A 22,792-nucleotide genomic window follows, 5' to 3' on the forward strand; every position below is an offset into this window, starting at 1 on the left:
TTTCAGCTCAGGTTTGATCTCAGGGTGGTGAGATCAAACCCCATGTGGGGCGTTTCAAGTCCACTTGAGTTTCTTTCTCCCTCTCCCTTTGCCCCTCCATGCTGCACCTTAGATCAGCTTATGGAAGTAATTAATAGTCAACTTCTGGCTTACCAAGAAAGCTAGTAACAAATTTGTTATGTGGGAAAAGTAGGTAAAAACACACTATTAATGCCAATTAGTTCTTACAAAAAATGAACATGAAGTTCAATAATTAGAGCCTATTGAAAGATTAGAGTCTGCATGAAATACGAAAACACAGAATACCAACAGAAGAACAAAAAAGGGAGGTAATAGAATACTTAGCATGGAAAAAATAGATGTGGATTACATGTACAATTCCTTTGGCTATGAAAATAATTATAATGGAAATTTGGATAAGGAGAACTTAGAAAATTGAAGAAATTATTTTAGTACTTTTTCTAAAGATATATTAATAAATTTTGAGATCAGGTGATAAAAATGTATGGGATTCTAATTTGAAGTTTTAATTTTCCAAAGACCCAAACATAGATGGCATATAATGGGAAATGACTAATGCATTATCAGATATTTCCTTTAAAAAAAAGGAGGGAAAATTTTTTTAAAAAGCAACTGCATTTGAAATCACTTTGATATCTGAGCTAATTTGAACATTGTCATGTTATGGTTGGCTTAAAATAGGACTAACTACTATGAAATAAAAATTATAACACTAATGAAATCAAATAAGTATAATCTGCTTTACAGATGAATTCCTAGAGGTTCTATTAGTTAAAAGTAAATGGAAATTTTATTATTTATAAGGCTTTCTTCTAATGTCAGTGAAATTAAGGCCAACTTGTATAAAAATATATAAAAGTATCTTAAGTAGTCATCCTTTTTAGGGACATCTGGGTGGCTCAACGATTGGGCGCCGGCCTTTGGCTCAGGTTGTGATCTCAGGATCCAGGATCAAGTCCTGCATTGGGCTCCCTGCAGGGAGCCTACTTCTCCCTCTGCCTGTGTCTCTGCGTCTCTGTCTCAGTCTGTGTCTCTCCTGAATAAATAAATAAATCAAACCAAACAAAATGATAAGGCTGTGCACCATACATTTAAAAAATTATTTCTCCAAAACAAAAAGAAAGACAAAACAAAAAAATTATTTTTCCCAGGGGTGTTTGGGTGGCTGAGTCAGTTAAACTGATTCTTGGTTTCTGCTAGTCATGATCTCAGGGTGGTGAGATCCAGCTATGCCTCCAACTTCATGCTGGGCACATAGTCTGCTTGACATTCTTTCCTCCTTCCACCTCTTCACATACCTGTGCTCTCTCTCTTTCTAAAATAAATTAAAAAAAAAAAAAAAATATATATATATATATATAAGTGTTTTGTTGGAGGGCCTAGATGGCTCTGTCAGTTCAGTGTTGAGTCTTGATCTCATCTCAGGTCTTGATCTCAGAGTCAATAGTTAAAGCCCCATGTTGGGCTCCACACTGGGCATGGAATCTACTTTAAAAAGAATATTTTATATGGTTTAAGCCAAGATATTCAATAGTGGCTTTCCATCAAGATATTAAAGATATTTAAAAAATACATAAATAAGTTACTACTTATAGTCCTCATCTAATTCCAACTAGGAATTAGATGATTCTCAAAATAAAATGACAGGCAAGAATGGTTAAAGATAAGCCCTCAGATGAACATGGGGGGACAAATTAGTAATAGTGCTTGCTTAGTTGCTTGTGAATGAGGATTATTGTTTTAATAAAGGTATTTTCTTATAGAAAAAAATTCTCTTATATTCTTTCTTCTTTAGAGCTAATGTGGCTAATCCTTTCAAATATGGGCTGTCAGATAAATTTGGCATATTCAAGACCATTTTTCAGTCCATTGAAGGCACTTTCTTGCATTTTGTTAAGTTACTGTCAATTCACTGATTTGAAATTAATACAAGTTGGCAGATGATGGAAGTAATACAAAATTTCCTCATAATAAAAAGTACTTTGGAAATACCAAATTGCTTATATTTTAATATAAGCTATTTAATTTTCTTATATCTCTAATTCATTGTGCTTTTGTTTTTGAGACTTTTTTAAAATAGTTAAAAATTACTGAAAAAGAAACAGAATTCTGTTATTAGTAATAATAAATTAGAAAATTTTTACTATAAATATATTGTAGTATACAAAAATGTCAAGAATTTTCCAGTTAATATGATGAATAGCCTTTTATGACAATGAAGAGCAGGGCATTGCTTGTCTTTAGTAAGTGCAAGTTTCATGCCTGAAAAAAAAAAAAGGGGGGCAATGACAAAGGTATATTAATGCAATATGATAAAGCCATGGACATTGTTATGAGTATGAAACATGTCATTTTGACCAAATGCAGATGACATGTTGCCTGGCCATGTTCTGTGCTTTACTTTATGTGAGAATATATTCCAATAACTCATTTGGCCCCAATCCAACTTCTATTCCAGCATACTCACAACCTGCTTTCCAAAAATTTTTGTCAAGGCATTGAGCTATCTTTTATTCTCATTGATGTTCTAAAGCCCTTACTGTGGACAGGAACTATCTTTGCTTGAAAGTTAGGACCTGATGGAAGTCTACAAAACATGAGGAAGCAATGGACAGAAAAGAATTCTTCAAGAGAGAAAGACAGTGGAATGGGGAGTGGTCCATAACATGAACAAGTAAAAAACAAAAACAAATAAACAAAACTAAGCTCTCAAGAATGAGGAAACAACAATTTAGCAGAATCAACTTCACTCTCTATGAATATTTTAGATCGAGGACTAGATCTAACTGAGATCTCATAGGCAGTGACTATTAGTACACATGGAGCAGTAAATCAAGGTTTTTCCCCATAATGAAATATATGAAGAACTTTGGGAAGGAACAAAAGTATCAACATCATTACAAACCACTTTAAATACATGTAAAACATCTTAAATCTGAAGTCCAGAATTTCAATTTGACATTATGGATTAAGAAAGCTTTTATCAATTCTTGAAATAATTATTTTTGGAGCTACTAAATATTCAGAGATCATTTTACAATAATATTGTACAATGTGGCTATATCTTGGATTCTGGTTCTGAATCTAAAAAGATTAAAATGTTTATGGTTTGGTTATTTAAATCCCTCCTAAAGATTCTCTGTGGGTCTCATTTTTTAAAAATTTATTTCATGTAAGTTTACATGTGATCTACTCAATGTGGAAAATTTAAAATGAGTTTTATAATTTTCAAGTTACCAATGTTTTCAAAATATTGTCACAGCACATAAAACATTAGAATTCTGAACACCTTATAAAAACAGTCAAAATCCATGACTACATTAACTGTTTTATCATTGTATTCACCTATGTGTACCCAAGCAACCTGGAACATGTTTTCTTTTAATCTAATCTAAAATGTTACTTTCTTGGTCAAGTTTTACAGTATCCACAGTTCATATAACATGCCGTCACTACAGTAAATTAAATAATGTTTTACTGATCACTAGAATTTTATTCAGTTTGAAAATTCTAATTCACACTCTGTGAACAAAAGAAAATAGTGTAATGTACTATCTGCTCAGTTGTAATTTTATTCAATTAAAAAATTAATCTGAAATACAATTTTTCTAGGATATATAGAATTAAAGATTACAGGTCAATAATTTTGAAATAACTGATATCGAATTTCAACTGAAGTCATTGAAGCACAACAAAACTTTCAGCCAAAGGAATGTCTGCATTACCCTTTTCAGCTACCAGTAGATGACAAATCAGTGCTTTTTTCTCAAATCTTCAGTTATGTTATGTGACTAATAGTTGACAGGAGAGTTAATGGTGCTTAGAATTTCATGTATATCAAATCTACAATCCCAGTAGCTATAGCTATTATTCTCTTCATCCGCATGCATATGATTGGCATTCTGTACTTAGGAAGCGCCAAAGAACAGTATGAAAACAGAGCACTCTTTAGGCTCTGTATTCCTAGCAACCACCCAGTATGTGGAAATGGAAAGCACTTAATCAATTTACAAGTAGATGAATAAATAAATGGATGATTATGGATCATATTAGTGCCATTAGTTTCATGAGGTTCACATCTGTAATGGTCCATAGCAATAGACTTACTGGAATAGTAAATTTTAAATTCAGACTGCAATTAATAAAAATTATCTTCTCAGTTACATTGATTAAACACAATCAATTATTTTATGACTTTATAAACATTTCTAGAGAGTAAATTTCAAATTCAGATTCAAATAATAAATGTTACTCATATTGATGAAACGTAATTATAAAATCACTTTATGTAAGGTGTCCTAAAATGTTACTTATCACATTTAACTTATGTAAATTTCTTCTACTGCTGTTTCTAGGAAGGCCAGGTAATGCATGTTTGATACTGCATATATAAGCAATTAATGCGATTTTTTGAATTGCATATAAGGACTAATAAAGACTAAATAATTGCAAGAGAAAGAAAAAAAATGAAGCCTGTTCTATCCAATCACATTAGCAATAACTATATATAGAGTTTTTACACAATGACAGAATAGAAGTAAAACAGAAATGTGGTTTCCACACAAGAATAAGTAAGGAGAATGGAAATAACATATTGGTTATGAAAATAAAATCTTTAAAATGATTGATTTACTTCTTCAATCATTAAAAACACAGATCTAAGTAAAACATGACCTATCTTCTGCAAAGACAAAAACTAACCAAAGTAACTTTTTATCTCTCAAGTTAACCATTCAACTACTGTTCAGTGCTTTATATCTCCCAAGTGTTCATGATAATCTAAAAGAACTAGTGACTTTTAGACAGCCAGGAGGACAGAATTAACAAAAATTATTGTGTTTTTTCTCATTCCTTATTGCTTCATAAGGTATGCTGGTGGATATTATTTACTGAAAGTTTCATTTTGGTGAAAGGGAATTGGCATCAGTGAATGTTTTCCAAAGTTTTTAAGTTTTTCACTCACATCCCACAAAAATTAGAGCGTGAAAGCTTAATCTTTGGATAAAGCTGCAATTATTGGTGTTTTACTCTTATTTCACTTACCAATTGCTTCAGAATAATCTACTCCAAAATTCAATGGCTTAAGACAACATCATCGCATCTTATTGTGGGTCCAGTGATGATAGCTCATTTCTGCTTTACATAATGTCTACTGGGTTACCATATTAAATATGATTATTCTTATATGTCTATTTTCTTATCTAGGGTAGCTGAAATGCCAGGGGGCAGGGGTGGTAGATAGAATGTTTTTATTTAGGTCATATGTTTGGAACCTTTCCCATTACCTGTTCGGTTCTTCTCCAGGTGGTCTTTCCATGCAGCTGTTTGGGCTTCTTACCGCATGGCAACTGAATTCCACCAGGCAGGAAGTGGAGCTTGTATACTACCATAATGCCTGCATTCAGAAATTCCAAATGATCACTTCTGGTGCATTTCATTGGCCAAAGCTAGCCACAAGAATGGTGAACACTTAACAAGAGGGAAAAATAAGCTTTATCTCTCAGAATGAGGTACAAAGTACATCATAGAGAAGAATTGGTATTGGACAGATTCTTTGAGGGTTAATTTGCAAAACCAAAACAAATTTTCCATCTAGTCTTCACTTGTTTTGATTATGTGGAAATCTGAAAGTCATTTAAATGGCTTAATATCATTAATATATAGTATCTAACTTGCATTGCACAAGCTATTTTAACCTTTGAGAATTTGGCATAGAGGAGAAAAATTTTAAGTAAAAGTTTTAATGCATTATGTGTATATGTATAAAATTATGGCTGGTTCTAATTATTACTTTTGAAATGTTTAAATCACTTTCAAATAAAATAAAGTTTAACTGTTATGAATGTTAAAAGTGTAATTTGGAAAAAATCCACAAAATTAAAAGCAAAATTTTAAAAATTAAGAACATTTTAATTGCTTCAGGTCAGGAACAATTAAATTTACCTCTTTTCATGTCTATTCAATATTCACTTTTCCTTTTATTTTTATAGAGCTCTTTAAAAATATTGCTCTTATGGTCTTATAAGCATATAAAGACATATTCATATAGAGGTCTTTTGCCCTTCAAACATTTTTGCTCATGATGAAATCATTTTGCTTGGCTCTAATGAAGTAAATGAACCATAAACTTTAAAGCAACTGACCAACTGAAGAATTCTTGCTGCTGTATTCAGTAGTAGTACCTACGGTTTTGTGTTTAATTCACTCACTACATTTTACTAGTTCATAAACCATGAAAACATAGATTTTATTCAATATTTTTTGGCACACGGACTAAGTTTCTAATGAATAAGACATATGGTTGAGAGACATATCTATGCTATGAATATACTTTCTCACATGAACATAATTCTATAAAATTGCCTGTAAGTTTTTATTTCTAGACACATACGGATATATGCTTATTGCACACAATGTCAATGCTCTTAAATCTCCATATCTCTTGAAATAAAATGAATGACAGAGGGAATATTAGTAAAGCTCTTTTGCCTTTTGCAAAAGAAAATAATTTTAGGTGAATTTTTAAAATAATGATTCAGAGAAGACTTAATTGTTGGGAGTAAAATGATTCCTGTCATGCATAGTCTTTAAAAATACAAACCCTCAGCTCAGTCCTTTTGGATAAGTTGCTTCCTCCACTATGTTTCCTGACATTTGTCTCCTTTTATGTTCCAACATGCTTAGATCCTGAGTGTATGGCAAACACTAGAGTATCAGTAGTTGATTATGGATGAAATTCAGAGGCACCATAAATTTGGCAGCAGGGGCCAAAAATAAAAAAATAAAAAAATACTAGTCTCTAATTGAAATTTCACATTTCCTAAGGGAAGTAGGCAACAGATTATACAAATGTTAAGATTAAATACTACTTTTCACCAGTATAAATCACATGTTTTCATATAAACATACAGCTTTTACAGATATCTCAAAGTAATTAACTACTACACTTTGATATTATGGTAGGTTTTAGAAATGCTACTATTTCTTATTATTTAATGTGTTAATGAATAACTACATATATTGATATATATTAAATTTTGATAAGACTAGTAGATTTCCTAGAAATGTATTTTGTTTCATGAATTTACAAATCTGCTCTAAAAAAAAGGTGCATCGATCAAAAATGATTAAGAATCCCTGTGATTTTCAGCATAGTATGATTGATAATATTCATCAGTTCTTCTCCCCATAGATTTTTCATGTTAGCTAAAACAAATACTTTTCTTAATGGGGTTACGTGGGTTTTAATTTTTGAATTGCCTTGCCCTTGGCAGGACATGTTTGGTAAAATTGCCCTTTAAATGTAATTTAACATGAAAACACATCCTATCTCCAACCTATAGGCAAAATGTATGAGATTTACTTTTAAAAAAATACACTGGACTGTTCTATCCATTTTGTATTTTCCAATATAGCATATTACCTAGTAACTATTCCAATTGTTACAACATCTATTGTGAATTTTTATTATCTCTGTCATACTAGGCATTAAGATTTTGCACATTATCCCTGCTTCTCAACATCTTCAATGTTATCACTTCAGTCCAAGACACTATCATCTCTTACCTACTTATTGCAATGGAAGCCAAGCTGACCTTTCTACTTTCAACTCCTCTAGTTTATATACTATCCTGAAATTAGAGATTTCCTTCATCCACATGATTTAGATCATGTTTCTGTATTTCTAAGAACACTCCAATGTACACCCATCTCATTCACATCTAATAGTCAACATCTTTATAATGACCAGGAATGTTTTACCTAATCTCATTTTATGACTTCAATCTGGGAAGGCTAAACTGGTTATTCTGCCTATGATCCCACAAAGATGAGATCAAAGTGTTGGTCAGGCTGAGTTCTAATCTGGAGGCTTTAGGAAGAATTTGCTTCCAAACTCATTCAGGCAGTTGGCAAAACTTAGCTCCTGTGGTTATAAAGGTTTCCATTTCTTAGTTGGCTGTCTGAAGGAAATCACTATCATTACCTATAGACCACATGGACCCTTGACACATGACACCCTTTCATCTTCAAGCCAGTGCTGTGACATCAGATTCTCCTCATACTTACAATGACTTTGACTTCCTTATCTTCTAGTAGCTATTACAAACACAACCAATAATAATAAAAAAAAAAGCCCACAACTGTACTTTGAAAGAACAGACTAAATTAAGCCCATTCAATTTTCCTTTCAATAGTTTACTAATCAAAGCCAACAAAGTAGTGATCTTTTTTACATTTTCAAAATCTCTTTGCAATGCAACTCAGTATAATCATGGGCTAAGTATCTAACCATATTCACAGTCCTGAAGACCAGGGCTAGAAATCTTAACATAGTCATTTTCAAATTTCCCTTACTACATATGGGAAATACTTGGGAAAGAAGGTGTGTTGAGATTTTTAATTATTATTATTGCATAACAATATTGTCACAAACTTAGCTTATAGCACTCATTTATTATGTCCTAGTGTCTAAGGGTTGGGAGCCCAATATGGTTTACATAGGTCTTTTGCAAGGCTGCAATCAACATGTCCACCATGGCCATATTATAAATCTGGAAACTTGACTGAAAAGAAGACTCTGCTTTAAGTTTATGGCATTATGGATAGAACTCGATGTGTTATGATTATAGCAATAATGCCCTGTTTTCTTGCCGTCTCTTGGCTGGAGGTCACTCTCAGTTCCCAAATCCTACTATCAATGTTTTGTATCTTGTGTCCCCAACATATCTGTTTCCTTCATTAAATGAGCAAGGGAGACTCTCTTCCCATTATGGGCATTACAATCTTATATAATGTAATCCTGTACATGTAATCTCTACATTCCATCATTTTGTCTCATTCAATTGCTTAGAAGCAAGTCAATCTTCAGGAAAGGAGTATGACACAAAGAAGAAATACTAGGTAGAAGAAAACATGGGGGGGGGGGTATTGTTACCTTAAGAAGATTTTCATGACAGGAATATTGAAAAGCAAAAGTAAAAGCAGAGAGGAACATGTGTGTGTGTGTGTTATGAGGTCTCTGTGTGTGTGTGAGAGAGCGAGGGGTAAGTATATCTTGGTGTATGTGAGGTAGGGCATGAGACTAATGATATTTGAACCACATTGATATGTATATAAATTCCTTGTGTTGCTTTATTTCATGGCCATTAAACTGTAGGTCTTTCATTTTGTTTTGTTTCAAATAATACAGGTTGAGTTTGGTTTCTGTCCCTAGCAACTTTTACCAATTGAGAAAGAGTCCCATATAAATAAAGTGTTTTAAATAGTAACTGAACAGTAACCAGCAGCTACATCATTATTATTCTTAGAAATAGAAAATGAATCACAAAAGTACTAGTTAAATTGCCATAAAAGATTAAGAATAGAAGTTCAAATTCACAGTCTTTATGTCCCTTCCATTCAAAAAGTCATTTTAGAAATGTTAATTTTGCCATAAGAAAGAATTTATATCTTTTAGTCAATAACATTTTTAAATTGCTTTTTCTACATCCAACATTATTCTTGAAACTGAAGACAATCCTGAATATGATTATAGGAAATAGAAGGAAACAGATATAAAAACTTGAAACCATGATATTGTAAGTGGTACCTCAGAGAGCAAAAGGAATGATCAAGGTAAGATTTCTCAAAGCTTGTTATACTTAGAAGTTGGATGTGAGTAGGGCAAGAGGTGAAGAATGAATCAAAAGGAAGAGATTTTAATTATGAATGGTGCAAATTTTAAGGGTTTTCAAGATATTCTATTCTGAAATAGTTGGGACATACATAGAATTACTTTTAAAAAGGAATCCAAAGTTAGTTTTCGAATCAGAAACACTGGAGTTGTGACAATATAAAATGATTAGCCCTGGGTAATAAGGCATAGGGAGGCCAGTTAAAAGTTAACTGCAGTGTACCAAAATAAATAATGAAAGTATGCATTTCAGGAATGATAAAGATGGGGAAATGCCTTGTGGACTATTTAAAAGGAGTTATTTATAGAAAGTGACAGGAAACTTTAAAAGGTGGTCAAGTTGAGGGGAGCCTGAGTGGCTCAGTCAGTTAAGCATCTGCCTTATGCTCTGGTCATGATCCCAATATCCTAGGATTGAACCCTGTGTTGAGCTTCCTGCTCAGTGGGGAGCCTGCTTCTCCCTCTCCCTCTGTGGCTCCCCCTGCTTGTGCTCTCTGTCTCAAATAAATAAGTAAAATCTTTTTTTTTCTTTAAGATTTTATTTATTCATTCATAGAGACACAGAGAGAGAGAGAGAGAGAGAGAGGCAGAGACACAGGCAGAGGGAGGAGCAGGCTCCATGCAGAGAGCCTGACTTTGGACGTGATCCAGGGTCTCCAGTATCATGCCCTGGGCTGCAGGAGGCGCTAACCGCTGCGCCACCGGGGCTGCCCAATAAAATCTTTTATAAAAAGTGGTCAAGTCAAGGACTACTTATTGATGTGGAACAATAAGAATTAAGCAAATTGTGCTGAAAACATTTGCAACGGAAATAAAAGAGATAAAGTTTGGTGAGGGCTGTAGATCCAGGCACAACATTCAGCTTTGGATACTTTATGTGTTTGATATTGAGAAACCATCAATGTGCAGAAGATAGCTGAAGCCAAATGAATGAAGACATAGGCAGAGGGAGAAGCAGGCTCCATGCACCGGGAGCCGGATGTGGGATTCGATCTCGGGTGTCCAGGATCACGCCCTGGGCCAAAGGCAGGCGCCAAACCGCTGCGCCACCCAGGGATTCCAAATGTCTTTTTTAAAGGAAGACCTGATATTCAATGACCATTTTTAGAATTCCAGAGAAAGCCACTGGGAAGTCATTATCAAAATGTGAGGAGGAGAACAAAGAAATATCCAAGTAGTGGAGGCCAAGGGAGTTTCAAGAAGGAAGCGGTCTTTAGCCTGTCACATATGCATTTCAGAAGAAAAAAAAAAATCAAGCACTGAAAAATACAAAAAAAAAAATCTATTGAATTTTATATGTAAGAGTCAATATGTTATTTTTAAAAGACCATTTTGGGAAAATTTTTGAAGGCAGAAGTAGTTTTCAAAGTAAATGTGAATAGTCCACATTTAAGTAGGGCAGTAATGATATTTAACATTGTGAATAATTAGATGGGGAGAGAAGGAACAGCATATTCATAGGGGCACCCAGTATGATCCTAAGAAATCATAAATAGGTAATGTAAATGAGATTGAGGAAATTCTTTTGTGTTACTGTTTTACTTACATGTTTTCTAAAATCTTTCCAAAGTGTGCTGTGCAGAATAGCAACACTGACCTCACCTGAAAATCCCAGGACTTTACCCAGACATGTTGATCAGAGTCTGCATTTTAGCAGCCACTCTAGGCTGCATTTTTCTTTTTTTTTTTTTTAATTTTTTTATTTATTTATTTATGATAGTCACAGAGAGAGAAAGATAGAGGCAGAGACATAGGCAGAGGGAGAAGCAGGCTCCATGCACCGGGGCCCGATGTGGGATTCGATCCCGGGTCTCCAGGATCGCGCCCTGGGCCAAAGGCAGGCGCCAAACCGCGGCACCACCCAGGGATCCCTAGGCTGCATTTTTCTAAACTGCACTGGTGTACACATGCCCGAACACTTTGAGGAGGCATTTTCTGTCAGTGGCTTGTAACTATTTATATTAATAATCAAATAATGAGTTTATGATCTGAAGTGATTCAATGTCAAGTTGATATGAAGGCAATTTACTGCTAAGAAAATAATCTTCAAAGAGCACCTCACTGGATATAACAGATATGAGACAAACTTGAGTTTTCTCTTAGAGTAAATACAGTTTAATTCTTACATCTTAAAAATGAAGCAAATTTTTAACCAAAGTCCTGGGAAGGGAAATGTAGTTAAAAGCTGCCATCAGATTATGTATTAAGAGTATTATAAATACAAACCTTTCTGTAAGCAACAGGCAGTTAGATTAGAAATTATGGTTCCTTTGTGAGTAGAACTATTATGCATGCATGCAAGTATTCCCAAAATAGTATGGCCGCAAAATCCCAAACCACCCTGTATGCCAATGAGCAATTATCACACTGGAACCATATGAGACCTCCTTATGAGCTCACAAAAGATGCCATATAATTGCACTCTCCTCTTGATTCCTTACTAATGAAATGTAAACTTAATCTGCTGTTAAAATAAACAAAATATATATGATGCCATCTGAAGTATAAAAAATTACCTTATTCTATATGAGTTAAAAACATAAATATTTAGTGGCACCAGCATGGTGCCATTGGTTAAGCGTGAGACTCTTGATTTCAGCTCAAGTCATGATCTTGGGGATGTGAGATGGAGCCCAGTGTTGGGCTTTACACTCAGCATGGAATCTGCTTGGGACTCTCTCTCCCTCTGCCCCCACCCCTCTAAAATAAATAAATAAATCCTGTAAAAAATAATTTGAATATTTAAGATAATATTATGTCAAACAAGTAAATGTAAAATGGAATAGTTGTCAATACCTACATAAGAAAAAATACTTAAGAAACTTCATGCAACTTTTATAACATAAAAATTTAAACATACATTACAAATCATAACAAAAAATCTGAAAGGTCTAGGACATTCCCCAAACTGCTTCTAGGAAATAATAACATTAGTCAATGGTATATTTCTTTTTTTCACAAGTATTTTAATATTTCCTGACCATGTGCTTTGAAATAGGCAACACACTATTCAACTGAGATATATCAGAAATTGTGAAAGAGAAACTTTGCCTGCATGGAGCTTGACATTTAGGAGATGCATTAAATTGGGGAACTGTTTTTCAATTAAAGGAAGGGTATTACACGGAAAAAAATTCCTTTCAATGTGGAAGTAACTATTACAACTCATTACTAGAAAAAGGATTGAAGGGGCTCCTGAGTGGCTCAGTTGGTTAAGTGTCTGCCTTCAGCTCAGGTCATGATCCCAGGGTGCTGGAATCAAGTACCACATAGGGCTCCCTGCTCAGTGTGGAGCCTGCCTCTCCTTCTCCCTCTGCCCCTCCCCTCACTGTGTTCACTTGCTCTATTTCTCTCTCTCAAATGAATAAATAAATTTTAAAAATCTTTTAAAAAAGGACAGAAAATGAATTAAAAAGGATATGTATAAGGTATAAAAATGAAGTAGTTTTTCTTTTTTCTTTTTTTTTAAGAAATTAAGTTATTTAATATATACTAGGGAGAGTGTTTGAAAACGATTTACTACTAATAAAATCCATGCCCGAAATCATCTTGTAGCAACACTCTCAAATTTTAATATGCATGTAATTTAAATGAAGATTCGAATACAGATTTGATGGATCTGTACAGATTTGATGGATCTGTAGAGATGCCCAAGATCGTGGATCAAGTTTTCAGGTTATACCAATGCTGCTGGATCACCCCTTAAATGATTGACAAGGTGGTATTATAGACTAATCACTATTAGTTAAGTTTTTTCATGAAGTTACTTTTCCTAAAACATAAATATTCTGTCCAGATACCTTTAAAAAATTGCTGAATGTCTCTTTCTATTAAATGTATAAGTATCTGGGGTGAAGGCTTTTGCTCTTGGCTTTCAAGGAGCTCATTTCCCCAGATCTCTTACTGAAGTATGAGGAATGTCCTCTGTCCTTGCCTCACCAGGAAGCTGCTCTATCACTGCCTAGGGTAGTTACTATGTGAGCAGGTGCATGCAATGCCTACACTGGAATTAAAAGCAAGATCAAGAAAATTAAATCCAGATTTCCTGTCCTTTACTGAAGCACCTGACACAGTTAAGAGGGACAAAAGAAATATCAAACACTCTGACATTTTATTTGTGTCGAGAATAATTTACTTCTAAAAGAACCACTTGTCTGTAGAAAAGATAAAATACAGCTAAAATCTTCACAGCACAGCACACTGAAATTGAGTGTGATTGTGTTGATGAAATATCCTTCATCACAACAGACTCACAGTTCTGTAAATAGGCTTTATTGTTAAATATAAAGGAAATATTTTTACTTGAGGCAGCCCATGTTGCTGTACTCTTTGACTGAAATACGTAATATGTATTTTTTTAAAAAGTTGGCATTTTGTATTAAAAAGAGACTCTTTAAGTATTCTTAAATCCCATTAAAAATATAAATTAGGGGCCTCCTGGGTGGCTCGGTCAGTTAAGCATCTGCCTCTGCTCAGGTCATGAGCTCAGGGTCCTGGGATAAAGCAGGCTTCTGGTTACCTGCTCAGTGGGGAGTTTGCTTCTCCTTCTCCTTCTGCCTGCCACCCTGCCTACCTCACATGCTCTTTCTGTCTTTCTGTCACATAAAAATATAAAGTTTTTTAAAAAATGCAAATTAGAACTGTAAGTATGATGGACAAGAGTTAAGAAGATCCAGTTTGGATCTGCACTCTTCTGTTTATTTATTTATTTTTAAAGATTTTATATATTTATTCATGAGAGACAAAGAGAGGTAGAGACATAGGCAGAGGGAGAAGCAGGCTCCCTCTTGAGGAGCCTGATATAGGACTCGATACTCGATCCCAGGACCTCGGAATCATGATCTGAGCCAAAGGTAGATGCTCAACCACTGATCCACTCAGGTGCCCCATACTCTTCTGTTTAAAATCATGATAAATCAGGGACACCTGGGTGGTGCAGCGGTGGAGTGTCTATCTTTGGCTCAAGTCATGATTCTGGGACTTGGGATCAAGTCTCGCATCAGGCACCTGTGAAGAGTCGGCTTCCCCCTCTGCCTATGTCTCTGCCTCTCTTTCTGTGTCTCTCATGAATAAATTTAAAAATCTTTTTTAAAAAATCATGATATGGGTAGCCCGGTGGCTCAGCGGTTTGGCACCACCTTCAGCCCAGGGCATGATCTGGAGGACCAGGGATCGAGTCCCGCGTCGGGCTACCTGCATGGAGCCTGCTTCTCCCTCTGCCTGTGTCTCTGCCTCTCTCTCTCTGTGTGTGTCTCATGAATAAATAAATAAAATCTTTAAAAAAATAATAAAAAATAAAATTAAAAATTAAAAAAATCATGATAAATCATGAAAGGCACATATTTTCTGAGTCTCAGTTTGATCTTTAAAAATTTTGGAGATAAAAATGTGATTTTCTCTCTTTGAGATTATGAAAGTTAAATTAAAAATAAAGGAAAAGTGTTTTATAAATTATAAATAATCATATAAGTGAAAAGCATTATTACTATTATTGTAATATTTGAAACTGGAGAAAATAAAACAAAGCCTAAGTTCAACAACAGCTAATTGCAAAATGTTCTATCAAGATGGCTTCTAAGTGTTATTGATTCACTCTGCAGGGAATTTTCTTTTTTAATGTTCATATGTTGCCTTCTGGAATAATACATTTCACCGTAAAACTAAATATTGTGAAATTAAGGTTTTCCTTTTAAATTCATTGGTTTTATTGCCATAGCTTGGTATTTTAATGTTTAGCAATAAACTAATATTTTCCATTCCCTTATACAGCATTAAAATGAGATATAACTTTTTCATAAAAATGTATCACTTTAATATCTCTTAAAAAAGAAGCTTTATAATTGAAAATAATTTTAATTGGGAAAATTATTTTGATGAATAGGATCCACATAAAAATATTTTCTACCTTAGTATTATGTAATGGAATATTTTATTTTAGATTCAGAAGGAGAAAAAAATAATAAATTCAGTTACTGATTTCAAGAATATTTACACAATCTGAAAAAGAAAAATCCTTCCCCCCTAAAAAAAACCATCCCCTAAAACTACTAGGGCTGGACAAAATACAACAAACATTTTTTTGTTTTGTTTTGTTTTGGAAGCTTGCAATAAAATCAAGGAAGATCTCAGAAACCAAAAGCAAAGAAAGAACCAGAGAAAAGTTGTCAGAAACAACTTGAAATGGGGACTCTCCAAAGAAGTTTGCTGATTCCATAGTCCTAACAGCAGCCCAGAGTAAGGGAGACAAAGCATTATGATCTCCTAAGTCCTTTACGACAGTATCATAAGGTGAGAAGTCAGAACGATGGCTCTTCAGAAATCATCGACTTCAAAGGGATACAAGCTCAATGAAAGGGTAAAGCTTTAAAAATCCACCCACTACTAAAAGGATAAAATGAGATCTTTATTAGTCTTAGCTGAGGGGGAAGGAGATTATCCTCTGAAGAGAATATGAAACTATATCTGTGCTCTCACTCATATTTAGATTTTGAACTTCTAATGGAAAATGTAGGTCAACGAACAGCTTTAAAGTGTTTCCATGTTGGTGGGAACCTGTGAGCGACTCAAAATGGAGCAATGATGGCTAAGAGGGTTTTTTTTTTTTTTTTCGAAAGTTATTTTTAAATGGACCAGAGATGCCATTAGAGAAGTGGAACTTATGCATGTCTTTATATCAAATTCTAGAAATCATTGCTGAACTCAGCCAAAGCCAAGGGGTCTGCTGCACGTTAGAATGGACATAAATGGACTTGCTGCCTAGCACTGGCCCTGGCAACCAATCACACAGAGAGTAGGATAACTGTGTCCTAGTACACAGGACCAATCACACTTCATTCAAAACATAAATTCCCTCTGTCCTCTTTAAAAACTCTACCTCTGTGAGGCGCCTGAGTGGCTCAGTGATTAAGCCACTGACTTTTGATTTCAGCTCAGGTCATGATCTCAGGGTTGTGAGAGGGAGCCTCTCTCAAAGCCCTGCCTGGAGCCCCTGTTGGGCTCCACATGGGGCTCCCTGCTAGGCAAGGAGCCTGTTTAAGATTCTCTCTTTCCCTCTGCTGTTCCCACACTCCTTTCCCTCCCTCTCTAAAACAAACAAACAAACAAAAAAGCCAAAAAAACAAAAACAAAAACCAACCAAACAAACAAACAAAAACAAATGAATAACTCTAACCTCCTCTATCTCTCTGGAGCACACTTTGATTTCTGTCAGTTCTGTGTCTTGCAGATTGCAATCCCTAAGACCCCAAAGAAATGCACACACTTTATTTTGCAGCATGCAGTTTTGTATTTTGTTGGTTGACACACTACAGCAGCTGGCAGCAGCAAAACCTATCTACCCAGATCCCAGGAATTCCTACTGATTAAGATCATCCAAATATCTGATGGCCAGCCCCAATTTCAAAACATGAGACAAAGTCATAATTGAGCGTCTATAAAAATATAATTGGGGCACCTGGGTGGCTCAGTAAGTTATGTATCTGATTCTTGGTTTTGGCTCAGGTCTTGATCTCATGGCTTGGAGATGAATCCCAGGCTGGCTTCTGGGCTCAATAGGAATCTGCTTAGATATTGCCCTCTGCCCCTTACCCCCAGCTCATGCTTGCTCTATCTCAAATAAATACATAACTATATATTATATATAATAATTATATAAATTGAATTAATTATATAATATACATTTATATATAAATATATAATATATATAATTTCAAAAGTGAGTCTTTGAAATTTAAATTAGCATACACAAGCTATAAAATATAATTAAATATTATTTTTTTTAAATATTAAAAGTTAAATACAGAATTGATAATGTGAGCAAGGAACAAGAAACCATAAAATATTATAAGACTGTTTTAAAATTAACTGAATAGAATTTGTAGAAATGAAAAACATATCCACTGAATTTAAAAGTTCAATCAGTAGTTAAATCTGAAGACTATGCATAACTAGCTGAAAGAAAATCAGTGTATTGGAAAACAGATCTCAGCACATTACTCCACATGTAAAAGAAAGGTAAGAGATGAAAATTCTGAAAGCTGAAATGAGTTCAGAGTTAGAGAACTGAATGGGGTCTAAGGTACTTCCACTAACATTCTGAAAAAATACAATTCGGAAAAAGAAAGAGGGAAGAAGTATTATTTATGTAGCATTTATCAGCATAAAGGCTGATAAGTCAGAAACTGAATAAAAGCATGAATCTTATTTTTAGGATTCATACTGTATAATGATGATGCCAGTTCTATCACGTATTTTTTATCCACACCACCAAGGAATTCTCTGAAACCAGCAGCATGTCCTACAATGCAATTCTGACACTATCTGCTTGGAGATGACATCAAATCCCAATAGGTTAAGGGATCAGGATCAATCTCACAAGTTAGCCTCCCCTTCCCACTTCAAAAATTGATTGCAAGTCTAGGTTATCACCTGGGCTTCTGATTTACCAGCTATAGACTGGAGGCTTCAAAAGCCCCCTCCTTGGGTTCCATTAATTTGCTAGAATGGCTCACAGAATTTAGAAATAAACAGATGGAAGAGATACAATGGTAAAGATATATGGAAATAGGCACAGGAAATCTACTCCCTCTCCTTACACCATTCTCCTGGAATTTCCAAGTACTCACCAACCCAGAAGCTCTTTTAGTCTCATCCTTCTGGCTTTTTATGGAAGCTTCCCTACTTAGGCACAATTGATTAAATCACTAGCTATTTGCCTTAGATTCTACCTCCAGCCTCTCTCCTCTCTCTGGAGAGAAGTCTCAATCAACATCATCGTTGCTTCCCCTGGCAATCAATACCCATCCTTAGGTTACCTAGGGTATCCCAAAAGTCACTCATTAACATAAAAAAAAAAAACACTTTTATCTCTTACCCCTTAGGAAATTCCAAGGGTTTTACTCTGAGCCAGGAACAAGGACAAGGTCCAAAATATATTTCTTATAAATGATAATGTCATGTAGTAAAACCAAGAAAAACAAGCAAATAAATAAAACAAACAAAAGAAAAACTTTACCCAAATTGTAGTGAAAATTTATAATACCAAAGGAGATAGAAAAGCTATTCATATTAGGCAGAGGGGAAAGGCAGTCTACTTATAAAGAAGCAAAAATTCTCCCTCTGCCTGTGTCTCTGCCTCTCTCTCTCTCTCTGTGACTATCATAAATAAATAAAAATTAAAAAAAAAAAAAGGGATCCCTGGGTGGCGCAGCGGTTTGGCGCCTGCCTTTGGCCCAGGGCGTGATCCTGGAGACCCGGGATCGAATCCCACATCAGGCTCGCGGTGCATGGAGCCTGCTTCTCCCTCTGCCTGTATCTCTGCCTCTCTCTCTCTCTCTGTGACTATCATAAATAAATAAAAATTAAAAAAAAAGAAGCAAAAAAAAAAATTAAACAAATATACAAAAAGATACTTCAAAGGTACTGATTAGATATATTCAGAAATGAATAGAGATTGTAAAGTAAATGTTCAAAACATCCACTAATTTGGGGTGAGGAAAGATGTGAATGTGATCTGTAAGAATTTCTGGGGATTTTATTTATAAGGCTAATATTATTTATCCTAAGTAGTGTGATGAATTTCTGCTATCTTACTTTTTAATTTTTGCTATGTCTAAATTATTTAATAAAGTATTTAAAAATCCTGCAGTACTAATTGAAGTATTACCAATTGGTTGGGAAAAAGGTATATTTGGATAGACACTTGTAGCAGTTAGTGTCTGATTCTAAAATTGGTGTCATCTCTCATTTTCTGTGCCAGGCCCTTTTCAAAGAGACATGAATCCATTAACTCAATAAGTTACATTTTATTATTTCCCATTGTACTGATAAGGACAATAACAGTAAGAAACAGTACAATTGCCCATAGTATACTATTACATGGCTAAGACTTTTTTAACCCAAACAGTAAGCGGTGTTCAGGAAACCTATCTTTTATTATTAATCTATATTAACATTCTAACCAACATTTCATATAAATTGCTATAAACTTAGCTAATCATGTACTCATAATAGTAATATTCTGTACTAGGAATGATAATTTAGTGTTTTAGAGTAAAGGCTCTCAAGATTTAGAATGCATTGGAATAACCTAAGGTCTTATTAAAACAAACATTGATTGTCCCACATTCCAGAGTTACTTTTTCAGGTAATCTGGGGTAGGATCTAATAATTTACATTTCCAAAATTCTCCAGGTGATGGTGATGCTCCTGGTCCAGAGAACAAACTTTGACAATAGCTGTTCTAAAACATAGTGAGGAACACTGTATTATGCTACAAGAATTAAATACTCACTAGCTGGCCAATTAACAGGTGTTTTACAGACAGCAGCTCCTCCTCTAGGTTACCCATAATTTTATTTACCATGGTCAACCTGGGTCAGGAAGCAGATGATCCTCCTTCTGATATATTGTTAGGTCAATATCTAAGATGACATCACAATGCTTCACAGTGTCTTTGTGGTGGACCTCCTAGATATTTTATCATCTCAGATCATCATCATAAGAACTAGGTAAATAGAGTGTATTAAAATTTTCTGAGAGAAGGAGCTCACATCCACATAACTTTTATTAGAGTATATTATTATAATTGTTCTATTTTATTAACAGTTATTGTTGGGAAGGACATATTTTTCCTCTACCCTTCAAAATTATTTTGGCTGACCTAAGAATTAAATTGACTTGAGACAGATTAATAGGAGACAGACAAATTTAATTATATATGGGGAATCCACATAAATATGAGAGATGGTAAAGGCTATCAGGCATGAGGTATATGTATTATCACGAACTAAGGAGAACTGAGAAGGGTTCTGGACTTCAAAGGGAGATAAAGCAATTCATAGGGAGATGAAAAAGAGTAGATAGTAAACAAATAGTTACTAGGTCACATAGAAACAATGGAGCAAAGAGGAATTTTTTTTAAAAAACTGATTTTGCTAGGTTTCCCTCTGTCTGCCACACCTTGTTCATATTACACTGTAGTTATCTATGGTGGTAACTTCCTTCCTAAAATAGGAAGAGGAATTCTTTTCGGTGGTTAAGGGGAAGGTAAAAAAAATTCCTGGGTCTTCTGTTTCTTAAAAATAATTAGCCTAAAATTATTCACATGTCAAAGAGACATTTTGGGTGTCAAAATTTGCTCCCATACATTATTATTGTTAATCTCTTCCTTTGCCCAATTTATAAATTAAACCTATCATAGTAATTAATATACATATAGAAAAAAAGTATATGTAGGAGTCAGTACTATTAACATTTTCAGGCATCTGCTGGAGGTCTTAGAATGTATAGTCTGCATATAAGGAGTGACTACTATACATCCATTATGATATTGTATTTTAGGTATTGCAAGAGTTGTTGATTAAGTTTGTTTTTATTTTACCAGAGATTTGGGGAAAGAAGGTACTAAGAGAAAGAATCATCACTATTCTCATAGGAATCCATTTTAACTAATTCTTATTGATATTGCATTTATAATTATTGAATTATATTTTATGCTATTTATATAAAATTCAAAACAAAATATTCTCCCTATTACATAATATATAAATTCTGTACCTCTTTAACCTATTTCCTGATTTCATCTTTTCTGATATTTAAGCTTTATAGTACATTTGCTTCACCTCATCCCAAAATATAAAATGTAATCAATGAGAAGATTTTATTGTCCTTATAATTTAAAGATTTTACTGTTTTGCATTTATGATACTCTCCTGAAGTGCTAGATTCTGGTGTTTTTGGGACATTGCACTGTAGGACCTCTTCTTCATAGTTATTACTTTCAAGAGCAGAAGACCCAGTTGATATTTTAATATGCAGAAATAAGCATGGAGAGGCAGACAAAATGAGGAGACAGAAAAATTTATCCCAGATGAAAGAACAGAACAAGGCCACAATCAAAGATAGAAGTGAAATAGATATAAATAATATGCCTGATAGAGAATTTAAAGCAATAATCATAAGGATACTACTTGAACTTGAGAAAGGAGTGAAAGACCTAAGTGAGACCCTTAACATAGAGATAAGGAATAACACAGCAGAGATAAAAGCTCAATAAATAAAATGAGAAACCTGCTTGATGGAACTAACAGCAGGAGAGAAGAAGCAGTAGAACAAATTAGAGATCTAGAAGACAGAGTAATGGAACATAATCAAGCTGAACAAAAGAAAGAGAAAATAATTATGCAATATAAGAATAGACTTAGAAAACTCAATGATTTCATCAAACATAATAGCATTCATATTATAGGAGTCTCAGGAGATAAGAGAGATAAGGGAGCAGAAATTTTATTTGAGGAAATAGTAGCTGAAAATTTGGCTAATCTAGAGAAGGAAACAGATAACCAGATCTAAGAGGCACAGAGATCTCTCATGAAAATCAACAAAAGCAGACCCCCACCAAGACATATTGCAGTTAAATTGGAAAAATATCATGATAAATAAAAAATCTTAAAATCAGCAAGACTTAAAGAAGTCATTAATTTACAAGGGGAAACTCATTAAAGTAGCAGGAGATTTTCCAACAGAAACTTTGCAAGCCAGAAGAGTGTGGCATGATATAGTCAATGTGCTGAATGGAAAGGATCTGCAGCCAAGAATATTCTATTGAGCAAGGCTATCATTCGGAATAAAAGGAGATAAGAGTTTCCCAGATAAATAAAAACTAAAGGAGTTCATAACCACTAAACTAGCCTTGAAAGAAATATTAAAGGATACTCCTTGAGCGGAAGGGACAGACTAAAGTGACAGTACACAGATAGGAAACACAAGAGCAGTAAAATGAACATTTCTGAAAAATATCAGTAAAGGAACTAACAAAAACGGGGTATTAAAATATAATAACATATACCTAAAATGTAAGGACTAATATACACCTAAAAAGAAAAGAATGAATTCAAACTTAAACAACCATTAAATTAATATAGCTGCTATGCACAGAAGAGGTTATATACAAGCTTAATGGTAACTATATATCAAAACTAATAAATATGAAAAGAATAAAGAGAAAGAAGTCTGAATATATCACTAATGAAAATTAGCAAAACATAAAAGAGAAAGACAAGGAAAGATAAAAGAAAATCTTCAAAAACAAGCACAAAA

The 22,792-nt window shown here is 34.2% G+C and overlaps 2 long non-coding RNA genes across 13 annotated transcripts in view; one reads left to right on the plus strand and one right to left on the minus strand.

Annotated features, from left to right (window-relative positions):
• Positions 1–2,147: 2,147 nt before the first annotated feature.
• On the minus strand, positions 2,148–20,105 carry LOC102156356. The gene is made up of 3 exons (XR_005382212.1): positions 19,986–20,105; positions 5,307–5,416; positions 2,148–2,283 (listed from the first exon to the last, which is right to left on the minus strand). It is a non-coding gene; the product is annotated as an uncharacterized LOC102156356 (long non-coding RNA).
• LOC102156405 overlaps positions 20,070–22,792 on the plus strand; it is a 48,233-nt gene continuing 45,510 nt past the window's right edge. For all 12 annotated transcript variants that reach the window (XR_005382201.1, XR_005382206.1, XR_005382209.1 and 9 more), the window contains exon 1: positions 20,070–20,202. This is a non-coding gene — a long non-coding RNA (uncharacterized LOC102156405). The remainder of the gene's footprint in view (positions 20,203–22,792) is intronic.

Source organism: Canis lupus, chromosome 31 (genome assembly GCF_011100685.1).
Source record: "Canis lupus familiaris isolate Mischka breed German Shepherd chromosome 31, alternate assembly UU_Cfam_GSD_1.0, whole genome shotgun sequence".
NCBI lineage: Eukaryota > Metazoa > Chordata > Mammalia > Carnivora > Canidae > Canis > Canis lupus.